This window comes from Schistocerca serialis, chromosome 1, assembly GCF_023864345.2.
Source record: "Schistocerca serialis cubense isolate TAMUIC-IGC-003099 chromosome 1, iqSchSeri2.2, whole genome shotgun sequence".
Taxonomy (NCBI): domain Eukaryota; kingdom Metazoa; phylum Arthropoda; class Insecta; order Orthoptera; family Acrididae; genus Schistocerca; species Schistocerca serialis.
Genome location: NC_064638.1, coordinates 139,189,005 through 139,201,620, shown reverse-complemented (window position 1 = coordinate 139,201,620; position 12,616 = coordinate 139,189,005). Strand labels below are relative to the sequence as shown.

At 42.4% G+C, this 12,616-nt stretch overlaps 1 non-coding gene across 1 annotated transcript; it reads right to left on the bottom strand.

Annotated features, from left to right (window-relative positions):
- Positions 1–12,086: 12,086 nt before the first annotated feature.
- Positions 12,087–12,161, bottom strand: Trnat-ugu (transfer RNA threonine (anticodon UGU)). The gene has a single exon. It is a non-coding gene; the product is annotated as a tRNA-Thr (tRNA).
- Positions 12,162–12,616: the final 455 nt, after the last annotated feature.

The following is a 12,616-nucleotide window of genomic DNA, read 5'->3' as shown; positions in this document are numbered from 1 at the left end:
CAGCGATCTACGATAAATTGCTAATAGAAAGGGGGCAAGTTCTTTAGCGTAATCACTGTAGAATCTTAAGGGTATCTCGTCTGGTCCGGATGCTTTTCCGCTACTAAGTGATAGCAGTTGTTTTTCAATTCCGATATCGTTTATTTCAATATTTTCCATTTTGGCGTCCGTGCGACGGCTGAAGTCAGGGACCGTGTTACGATTTTCCGCAGTGAAACAGTTTCGGAACACTGAATTCAGCATTTCTGCCTTTCTTCGGTCGTCCTCTGTTTCGGTGCCATCGTGGTCAACGAGTGACTGAATAGGGGATTTAGATCCGCTTACCGATTTTACATATGACCAAAACTTTTTAGGGTTCTTGTTTAGATTGTTTGCCAATGTTTTATGTTCGAATTCGTTGAATGCTTCTCTCATTGCTCTCTTTACGCTCTTTTTCGCTTCGTTCAGCTTTTCCTTATCAGCTATGATTCGACTACTCTTAAACCTATGATGAAGCTTTCTTTGTTTCCGTAGTACCTTTCGTACATGATTGTTATACCACGGTGGATCTTTCCCCTCGCTTTGGACCTTAGTCGGTACGAACTTATCTAAGGCGTACTGGACGATGTTTCTGAATTTTTTCCATTTTTGTTCCACATCCTCTTCCTCAGAAATGAACGTTTGATGGTGGTCACTCAGATATTCTGCGATTTGTGCCCTATCACTCTTGTTAAGCAAATATATTTTCCTTCCTTTCTTGGCATTTCTTATTACACTTGTAGTCATTGATGCAACCACTGACTTATGATCACTGATACCCTCTTCTACATTCACGGAGTCGAAAAATTCTGGTCTATTTGTTGCTATGAGGTCTAAAACGTTAGCTTCACGAGTTGGTTCTCTAACTATCTGCTCGAAGTAATTCTCGGACAAGGCAGTCAGGATAATGTCACAAGAGTCTCTGTCCCTGGCTCCAGTTCTGATTGTGTGACTATCCCATTCTATACCTGGTAGATTGAAGTCTCCCCCTATTACAATAGTATGATCACGAAACTTCTTCACGACGTTCTGCAGGTGAGGCGCTCAACTACTACGGTTGCTGATGCAGGTGGTCTATAGAAGCATCCGACTATCATATCTGACCCACCTTTGATACTTAACTTAACCCAGATTATTTCACATTCGCATTCGCTAATAACTTCACTGGATATTATTGAATTCTTTACTGCTATAAATACTCCTCCACCATTGGCGTTTATCCTATCCTTGCGGTATATATTCCATTCTGTGTCTAGGATTTCGTTACTGTTCACTTCCGGTTTTAACCAACTTTCCGTTCCTAATACTATATGCGCACTATTTCCTTCAATAAGAGATACTAATTCAGGAACCTTGCCCTGGATACTCCTGCAGTTTACCAATATTACGTTAACTTTTCCTGTTTTTGGTCTCTGAGGACGGACGTTCTTTATCAACGATGATAATGTCCTCTCTGGTAAGCCGTCAGGTATTTTATCGTTTCGCCCAAGGGGGGGTACCTCTAACCTAAAAAACCCCCGTGTGCACGCCACACGTACTCTGCTACCCTAGTAGCTGCTTCCGGTGTGTAGTGCACGCCTGACCTGTCTAGGGGGGCCCTACAGTTCTCCACCCAATAACGGAGGTCGATGAATTTGCAACCATTATAGTCGCAGAGTCGTCTGAGCCTCTGGTTTAGACCCTCCACACGGCTCCAAACCAGAGGACCGCGATCGACTCTGGGCACTTTGCTGCAGATATTAAGCTCAGCTTGCACTCCGCGTGCGATGCTGGTTGTCTTCACCAAATCAGCCAGCCGCCGGAAGGAACCAAGGATGGCCTCAGAACCCAAGCGGCAGGCGTCATTCGTTCCGACATGTGCTACTATCTGCAGCCGGTCACACCCAGTGCGTTCAATAGCTGCCGGAAGGGCCTCCTCCACATTACGGACGAGACCCCCCGGCAAGCACACCGAGTGCACACTGGCATTCTTCCCCGACCTACCCGCTATTTTCCTGAGGGGCTCCATAACCCGCCTAACGTTGGAGCTCCCTATAACTAATAGGCCCGCCCTCTGTGACTGTCGGGACCTTGCCGGAGAATCGGCCACTGGCCCAACAGGCGAGGCATCCTGTGGTGGCTCGGAAACGATGTCATCACCACTAGGAAGCACCCCGTACCTGTTGGAAAAGGGTAAGGCAGCTGCCACGCGGCCAGATCCCACCTTCGCCTTTCGGCCAGGCACGCGCGAGCCCACCACTGTCCGCCATTCACCCTGGTGTGATGGCTGACCGGTAAGATGCTCACTGCCGGAAGACGCAGCGACATCAGGGGTTCCATGTGATTCCAAGGCCACCGAAGTAGGCATAGGTCTCACCACAGTTGCCCCAACGCCACTACGAGCCGACGCCTGCGCCTCGAGCTCGATGAGCCTAACAGACAAAGCCTCCACCTGCCCCCGAAGAGTGGCCAATTCTCCTTGCGTCCGCTCACAACAACCACAGTCCCTACACATGACTATGTTTACCCTACTCTATACGGTGACAAATTCCCAAGATAATCTTCTGATGAGCTACTCTGATAATCAAGAAACACTCACTGAAATACGAGACGCGAAAACTACGCTAGGTTTTCCCAGAAAAACTATTTAAAAGCTAAGCGCAGCAAATAAGTACAAAAACGCTTTATACAAACAGTACTCGCTGCTGCTGGTGCTCTCGCTCTGGCTGTCACAAGACAACTGCTGATTCAAGTGACTAGTGGCTAACGGCCGCGAAACAAACAAAAGACGGTTTTAGGGCGCTTTCTGTTCTAAACGATCAAGAAAACACTAAGAAATCTAACACGAAAACTACGTAAAGTTTTATCAAGAACTGTTAGTTACTATGCAGAGCAGATAAACACAAATAGAATCCCTTCCTTAGTGGAAGGTCGTAAACAAAATGCAAAATAAACGCTTTATACAAACAGTACTCGCTGCTGCTGGTGCTCTCGCTCTGGCTGTCACAAGACAGATGCCGGTGTAAAGGGGTCAAATCCGCTGGGTGCATTCACTTGTGAATAGAATACTTGAGAAGGCTGATGTCGCCCGATCTTTCGGTTGCCGGCAAAACCATTTCCTTGTGAAGGAAAGTTCGCATTTGGTACCGTTTGAAAATTGTTCCGCGGTCCTCTATTCTGTGAAAAGTTGTTCTGATGTGCTGGGTGGCCTCCGCCTTGCCCATGCCACTTGCTATTTTTCGACCTATAACTTTGATTGTACACTGGCCCATTTGAAAAATTACCACTAGTAGGCGCAGAATTAAAGGGTGGGTTTCCGTACTGATGTTGTACCTGGTGGTTGTAAATTGGGTGGTATCTCTGCTGATTACTGTAATTGGTTTTCTGCTTCCGTTTAAAGTTATTGCTGTTTGCGTTTTCATAACGGCTGGCAGGTTGGTAACAGCGGTCGCAGTAGCTCGCTCTCTCCTTCGGCGCATTGTTGTCCGCGTGCGATGCATTCTGCTGGCTGCCAGGGAAGAATTTGCCGCTGCCAACCTTGGAGCGCACATCCTCGCTAATTAAATCTAAGGAATCCAGCACAGAAAGGAATACATCCGTGTCTTCTTCGGACACATTTACTAATTTCTCTCTAATAGACACAGGGAGTTTGCTTTTGAGAATCATAATTACGTCCTTGGAAGAAATCGGAGAATCCCAGAATTTAATTTTTGCTAGATACTTCTCGAAGTATCGCCGGAGACTTCCATGCTTCTCATTGAAAATTTCCGCACCATACACCTCCTTCCTTAATCTTTGCTGTACCCCATTACTCCAAAATTTTGCCAAGAACATTTTCTCAAACTCTTCATAATTCCTACACGTGTCTACCATTTCCGTTCCCCATAATGCTGCATCACCAGAAATAAAGCCAGTGACGAACTGAATACGCTGTCTGTCTGTCCAGCTCCTGGGAAATATGCCGGAAAAATTCTTTAGGAACACGATGGGGTGTATTTCTCGCTTCTGCGGATGAAAAACAGGAAAAGTGCGATGCTTAATCACACTTTCCTCTTGCATTAAACTCACGATTGTGGGCGGATCATTTAGTTTCCCTACTCGGGACTCAACAGGACTGTTGTTTTGCATGTAATCAGGCGGTGAACGATAAGGAGTTGACTGACATTCGTCACCGTCTAAAGAGTTGTTCCCTATAGTTTGCGTATGTGTGTGCGGATTTTCTACCCAGTTTCTCAGCATTCTGACTTCGTCCACTACTTGCTGCTTCCACTCGGGAAGATCCCGTGTAAGTGTCCTCCGAATCTGTCCCAATTCAGAAACTACTGTCTCCCGACTTACCAGGAGCAGCTAAGATTTCATAAGTTACATCCTTGACTGTCTCCCTAAGCTCCTCCCTGACCTTCTTTTCGATAAAAATATCTTTACCCTTTATCCATTCACTGTAGTGTTCCGACAATGCCTCCGCGTGTGCTTTCACGGTGCTCTTAACCTGTTCTTCGATATTGATTGAGTCTATCTGCCTCGACAGATCCTCTACTACACCTTCAATGTCAGATACTGCATTTCTAACTGAGTTTATTTCTTTGGTAGCTGACTGAATTTTTGTGTTTAATGTTCCAGATACTTCAGCTATTTCACTTTTCACCTGTTTCTGCATTTTCTGAATTTGATCACTGATCTTAGTTTGCACCTCACCCAAATGGGTATTTAATTCAGCCGTAATTTCTTTATGCAGATCTGTTTTGATTGTGCCTAGCTCTGTTTTTAATGATTCGCTTACAGCATCTAGTCGGGCGTTAACAGTCTCATTTTGTGTTTTTATAGTCTCATTTTGTGTTTTTATATTCTCATTTACTGCGTCAAACTGTTGTTTCAGCATTTCCATTAACGCACCGAGGTCATTTGTAGCTGCAGCGGGACGAGTTTGGACTTCAGGGTCACTTTCAGACATGGTTAGTTCAGTTTCCACACGGGAACCTACCGTTCGCGATCGTAAAGGGTATGGAATACTATTAACGTCTTCACTCCCGTCTCCTGTTGTCACCTGTCTCTGTTTACTATCTGCCATTTTCGTCAGTAAATCAGGTGCTACGCAAGGCTTTCGTCGTTTGTCAGTGACGTGGTGAGTCCGCTAAGAGCACCACTCTCGCGTGAGCAACAAATGAAATTCTATCTGGCGAGAAGACAAGATGGAACCTAAACGTTTCAGACAAATGAATGAAGATGCTCTTCACTGCAAATTGCACACACTATCCACCATGTTGAAAATGTAATACAGCTATACTAACAATGGGGAGAAATAATTTCTATTATCAGACTACGAATAATTTTACTTTGAAAGATAAAATAAAGCAGATTTTCTATAGCGGGAAGGAGATAGAAAGGATGTGGATCGACTTGGAAAAGCAACGTTGCTACTGAAGCACTACACTGCGTATGCAAAATTCTGACTTACTTTTTGATGGCTTCAATACCGCTATGTTGTCTCAGCAAATTCACGTCTCTTTTCTTTTATTTTCTCTCGGTAATTAAACTGCGTTATCGACCAGCGTATTTTACGTCATTCTCACAGAGAGATGATGTGTACATGAAACGACAGAACATTTATTAACAAAAGCACATAGAAAATTTTCCAAGTATTTGAACTAATTTTTGGTCAAGTCCCTGTTCGGGCGCCAAGTGTGATGTTACAAAATAGAAGTGATGTTGTTATTCAATGGAAAGTTGGAAATTGAGATTTAGCTTACTGTTTTATCAATTGCAATTGGCGTAAGATGCATGGATTGACCATTGTCATAAAATATTGCATTATGAGATGTGAATAGTTTCTACTTGCAGTTTCGCGTGGCTTGAGGCAGTCTCAACTATTGATTAAGAAATTGCATTATCGTCTTTCTAATTACTTCATGATCGTAGATACGATCATACCCGGTTGTGAAGTTATTGTTATGACAAAACAATTTCCTAAGGGACCAGAAAGTTCTTAAGGGCGCAAAAACAACTGTAACATCACACAAAAGGGAAATTCAATATTAAAGCTGATGCAAAAAGACGATAAAACAGTTTTCTTTTTATCAATGTAACACGCACATTAGACTGCTGACCTTGGTGTCTGTAATCTTATCAAAATGCATAATTAAAATGAAAATAATACTGAGGAGATAATAGGAATGAGCACTGCTAAATGATTCAGTATTCCCATAACAAATATTTATTATAACTAAAACATATATCGTACCTTAAGCTTAATACAACAATGACGGTAGATTTTTATGTCCGTATCATGTCCATTGAGCGCTCTTTTATATAGCCATTGTCTTCTTTGAGTCGCTCATGCGTCGTCACGGTAAGTTATAACAGTTCTTTACACTTCACTCAAAACTTAGACGGAACACGTTTTTATTTATTTAGTAAAAATAATTAGATCAGACCGCCACAAATCTGCGTCCGTCTTACTCGAGAAAAACAGTAAAAGTCTTTTTAGCGCTCAAGGCTTCATTTGTTCTCCAGCGAACAAAATAGTGAAGGATCGCATATCCATCCGTACTTTTCTGTTTATATTGCCGCCCAAAGACGACGAATTACATTATCTAGAAAATTCCACCGTCGCCATGCGACGCCTTATTATATATTAATCATTCTTTATAAACAAGTATTTGCCTTCTGGCTGAATTTGCTGTTTTAATTAAGCCAAAAATAGCGAATATCACATTGCCTCCCATGAGGAGAGAGGGAATGCCGAAGGATTACCTCGATCCTCATGTCCTCATGAGATATTCGTGATTTTTGGTGTGACATTTACATAACGTTACTGGCGTACAAAGTACATAAATTGAAATCACATTTATAAACATATATCAGATATTTATCATTTTTCAAAATAAAGTTTTTCATTCTTTGTTCATCAGTCACTTCATTCCATAATACCAAGATTAACATTTATGTGCATATTTAAGTTTGGTCCATATTTGCTTATAACAATAAGTGAACGTTCATTTCGCACTTCAGGGGATAGAATTCAGGAATTACTTTCTCTTGAGCTTAACAACTAATACATGAGTACAGTGAGTGCTTATTTTCACTAAACTAGAGTGGACAATGTTCGAGCATCTGTTGACTCCTTGTGGTTCAATTACAGTTTAATAACGTAGCACTACACTTCGTGATGCTTTCACTTTCTGTGTTAGCTGTCTACGGCGTTCATTATGCAGTACATCTGTCCTTTCCACTGTGGTGCCAGGAATTCAAGTGGCTTCCCGGGTTTTTATTTACAATATGAAACAGAAGAAGTGGAAAATTATTAGTATGACTTACAAGCTACTGGATACATTTGTTAAGGATCGGGACTGGTCTGGAGTTTAGGGTCTTCCTATCGTGCACATTCATTTTCTTTGTCCATCAAGAGACAGGATTATAATTCATTTTAGCAGTGTTCAGGAGTGCCGGTATTAATGGCTTTAAGGTCTGAGTAATCTAACAATCTACTTCTCACTCATCTTAACTTCAACTCAAGAAAATCGCTTAATTTACATATGAAGATGTAGTCACACAAGTGTACAAATGTCTTTCCTCCAGTATGTATGATGGAAGTCATGGCGGTTAGCAGTTTAAAGTTTGGATTGTTTCGTCACCCACACGTCAGCCACTAACAGCGGCTGCACAGTGTTGCGTGAGCTCCAACACTCAGTATCCGTTCGCACTCAGGCTGTAACAGAGCTGCTGGTCGTCGAGTGCTCCTCTTTTTTTTTTTTTTTTTTTTTTTTTTTTTTTTTTTTTTTTTTTTTTTTTTTTTTTTTTTTTGTGAACTTCGTATCACACGAGTGCATCGATACAAACACCTCGCGCGCGTTTTCCATCGGAGGAGCCAGACACTGAAGCTGCCTCCATACTTCTCTGTCAACTGCCTCCCATGAGGCTCACAGGTAAGTGACGACGAATGTTTTAGCTGTCGCTGCACTTAGAACAACACTGAACTTTGCGTTGCACCTGTTGTCGTAGCCTTGACTTCCTTTTTTTTACACTTGCAGTACAACACTACCACTAGTATACAGTGAACAGTTATTTTTATTATGCACGTCGCACTTTAGTGTGCATCTTCACACAGCATTCGTGCTTAGTTCCTTCGCCGATGGAGTTCATTTACAAAACAATCAATTTTGCACGTTTCCTCCACTGGTATAGAAAGACTTATATTCTACTATTTACAAAATATCACTTACGAGCTAATATTTACAATTAATGGTCACTCCTTTTGTTAAGTCCAGTGAACAACTGCTTTATGAATGGAATCTTTATATCTCAAGATTTGCTTTCACTAGTGAACCTAAAAATATTCTTTCAAACTTTCTTTTAAGTGCTCATCTCCTCATTATGAAAACTACAGGTTTCGCAACACTCGTTGCATTTATTCTTTAGTGCACCCAAGATCATTTTCTACTGCCACGCAGCATATCTACTACTTAACGAGTACACATTTAACGCTGAATCTTTTTTTTTTTTTTTTTGTGCTTTCCTTTGTGCTTGCCAAATTTTTTTTATATTTGAGGGCAGACTGGATAACAATAGTTCTCCCTCTTCGCTTCATGTACTCAGCAATCGTTCTCTGTTAAACAAAAAATAGGGTAACGCGTGTCTACTATTTTTTTTTTTGCATGAATGGAATTACCGACAGTTCACTGGGTTTACGCAACCGGTCCATAGTAAACATTACCAAAGCTAGCGAAGTTCATCACGCTACGTGTCTCATTTCTCATAAGCACTGCTTTGCTTCGAAGCACACGTGCCTTTTACAAGTCGACCCTTGGTCTGGGTTAATGAACCAGGATCAAAAGGAACGGGCACAAGGAAAATGGATTTCATAAGAGGAGTGTCTTAGGAGACATTTTTGCAATAAAGTCTGCATGTAAATAAAATTATCATAATAAACATAGGCACATATAAAAATTTCAACCTCTTTCATTACAGCATGCTTTGCTACTTCTACGTCTTACTCAGGTTATAGTCAATATTAAGTTTAAATATCACTGCATTGCTTGTTCTTTAGATTAGCCTTCAATTAGGGTATTGAATGGTCGCTAGATTACACTACAGATCTTCTGAAGATCTTTACTTGGACTTATTTATGATACAGGGGGCTTGCTGTGTGGTTATTTAGTACCTCGATTCTACTGAAATCAATTCGTCAGCTAACATTCCTCATATACTCTTTACATTGGGCTCAGATCACAGGGAAATAGTTTACTTTCATAGCAATTAGTGGCCTCGTGGAGTACTTACGCTACATTATTGATGCTTCATGGTTTGCCTCTATTTGTACTGTATTTCACCTAACTTAGTTTACTACAGCTTATTGTCTCCTTGCGTGAACACATGTGGGTTACCACTTGTTTTTCCATTTAACAGCACGCTTTAACTGGACTTTAAGCTATTTCTTCTACTCCTGTCCACTGTCTGGACTGTTTGAACATGTACCCTTTTTTTTTTAAGCAGGTAATTTGGGCTTTTACAACAGAACTTCAAGTACTTACATTACTAAAAATAAATCTATAAATATTCTTGTACCTTGAGAGAAGTGCTTATTTACGCATCCTCCTCCATTTCTCACCTTTACATATTTTATTTAGCTCCGGGCAATCACCTCGCAAGCACTTTTTTTCTTATTACTAACTTAAAATTAAATTGAAATTCTTGGTGCAACCTCAATTTCCTGCTTCAGCTTGTTGAAGAAATATCAGTTCATGTCCATCACTATAAACAATTTTTCCATACATAGCATTTAATACTTAAAGATGACATGTAGTAGCCGTTACCATGTAGTCAGTGCGCTGTTCAACACAATACTTATCATTAACAGTTCACACAAGGGAATTTCCAGTACGCAAGAGGTAAGAAACCGAAACAGATTCTATCTGCAGTTGGAGCTGTGTCTGTAAATGCCCATGCCACTTGCTATTTTTCGACCTATAACTTTGATAACCCCGAAAGCGCGGCAACTCGCGGGAGCTTCACACAACACATCTGCTCCACTGCACCACCCCAGCCAGACTCTCTCTGCTCTGCCCGCGCTCCACGCGACAGTGTTAACACTACCAAAGATCCTAAACACTCTGGTTCTCCACACGACCTATCGATGTATTCGTTCGATAGCATAGTTTTCCCTAGGCATCTGTTTCAATGGACCAATCGCTCCCGATATGGAGCAGCCCAGAATCGGCAATGATAAAACTTTTGAAACAGAAAACACCTGTCTGAAAAGACATGATGACATCACATTGATGTTTGCTCCTGTATCAACAATGACTGTGACAGGAATGTTAGTAATAGAAATCTTAATCGAAGCCTGGACCTGTTCATCATAAATGTCATTAATGTCTTGAGCTTCTAGGTCAGGTGCAAGGTCATCTCGTAAGTCGGTCTCATGGTCGTACCGTATCACATTCACATACTCAGAATCAGAGTATTCGTTAGTACCCCCACTGGAACCGGCAGCGACCTCTAGGAGGCTGAAAGGTGCTGCCTCTAATTTTCCGCAGGATGTTTAACCTGTTTGTCATTCATGGCCTTAAGTGTTTGTTCCGTTTCATATTGGTGCTGGTTATGTGGTACAAATGCCGGTGTAAAGGGGTCAAATCCACTGGGTGCATTCACTTGTGAATAGAATACTTGAGAAGGCTGATGTCGCCTGATCTTTTGGTTGCCGGCAAAACCATTTCCTTGTGAAGGAAAGTTCGCATTTGGTACCGTTTGAAAATTGTTCTGCGGTCCTCTATTCTGTGAAAAGTTGTTCTGATGTGCTGGGTGGCCTCCGCCTTGCCCATGCCACTTGCTATTTTTCGACCTATAACTTTGATAACCCCGAAAGCGCGGCAACTCGCGGGAGCTTCACACAACACATCTGCTCCACTGCACCACCCCAGCCAGACTCTCTCTGCTCTGCCCGCGCTCCACGCGACAGTGTTAACACTACCAAAGATCCTAAACACTCTGGTTCTCCACACGACCTATCGATGTATTCGTTCGATAGCATAGTTTTCCCTAGGCAAGACCCAGCGTAAAAATACAAATGATATTTACAAAACAACCAATTATACATCGACATAAATGCATAAATATATACAAATAGTAAAACAATTACAATATACAAATACACAGAAACGTCATATATCAGGTAACAAAATAAGGAAAAAAAATTATAGTACAATATATGGAAATACGAGGATATGCATTTCCGGCGTTACAAAGTGGAGATTTTCCCGAAAGATCATTTCACGAGTGTACCATGAATATCAGGAACCCGGTAAAACATAAAATCTCCAACATCCTTGCGGCCGGTAAAAGATCCTGAAAGAACGTAACCAACAAAAACTGAACAGAATCATTCAACGCGACACAAGAGCAACCCTTTTGCATATTGCTCCAGATTTCAATGCTGGGCCATCAACAATTGTCAGCATGCGAACCATTGAACGAAAAAACATCGATATGGGCTTTTGGAGCCAAAAGCCCACTCTTGTACCCTTGATGATTGCACGACCCAAAGCTTTACACCTCACCTGGGCCCGTTAACACCGACATTGGACTGTTGATGACAGGAAACATGTTGCCTGGTCAGACGAGTCTCATTTCATATTGCATCGAGTGGTTGGCCGTGTATGGGTGTGAAGACAACCTCATGAATCCATGGACCGTTCATGTCAGCAGAGGACTGTTCAAGCTGGTGGAGGCTCTGTAATGGTGTAGGGCGTGTGTAGTTGGAGTGATATGGGACCTCTGAAGCATCTAGATACAACACTTGACAGGTGGCATGTACGTAAGCACCCTGTCTGATCACCTAATCCATTCATGTCCATTGTGCATTCTGACGGACTTGGATAATTACAGCAGTTAATTGCGACATTGCATATCTGGGATGCTTTGCAATGTGCTGTTCAGAAGAGAACTTCACCACCTCGTGCTCCTACGGATTTATGGACAGTTCTGCAGGATTCATAGCGTCCAGCACTACTTCAGACATTGAAATGATAATTGACTCAAGACCCTACGCTGCCGACAGGCGTTGATATACATCAATGGGGACAGTTGAAAATGTGTGCCCTGACCAGGACTCGAACCCGGGATCTCCTGCTTACATGGCAGACGCTCTATCCATCTGAGCCACCGAGGGCACAGAGGATAGTGCGACTGCAGGGACTTATCCCTTGCTCGTTCCCCGTGAGACTCACATTCCCAACTTAATGTCCACACACTACATTCATAGTGCCTCTGCCCATTAGACTCATTACTCGTGGCAGACAATCGAACTGAATCCCGTAAGAGTTCGGGCAATGTGTGTGCATCCGCACAGAAGAAGAAGGTCAGTGACCTATTAGCTGCCGGCCGAAGTGGCCAAGCGGTTCTTGGCGCTACAGTCTGGAACCGCGCGACCACTACGGTCGCAGGTTCGAATCCTGCCTCGGGCATGGATGTGTCTGATGTCCTGAGGTTAGTTAGGTTTAAGTGGTTCTAAGTTCTAGGAGACTGATGACCTCAGAAGTTAAGTCCCATAGTGATCAGAGCCACTTTGAACCTTTTAGCCTTAACTATATGAAGATGGTATCTGTTCTTTCGGACGTGGCACACA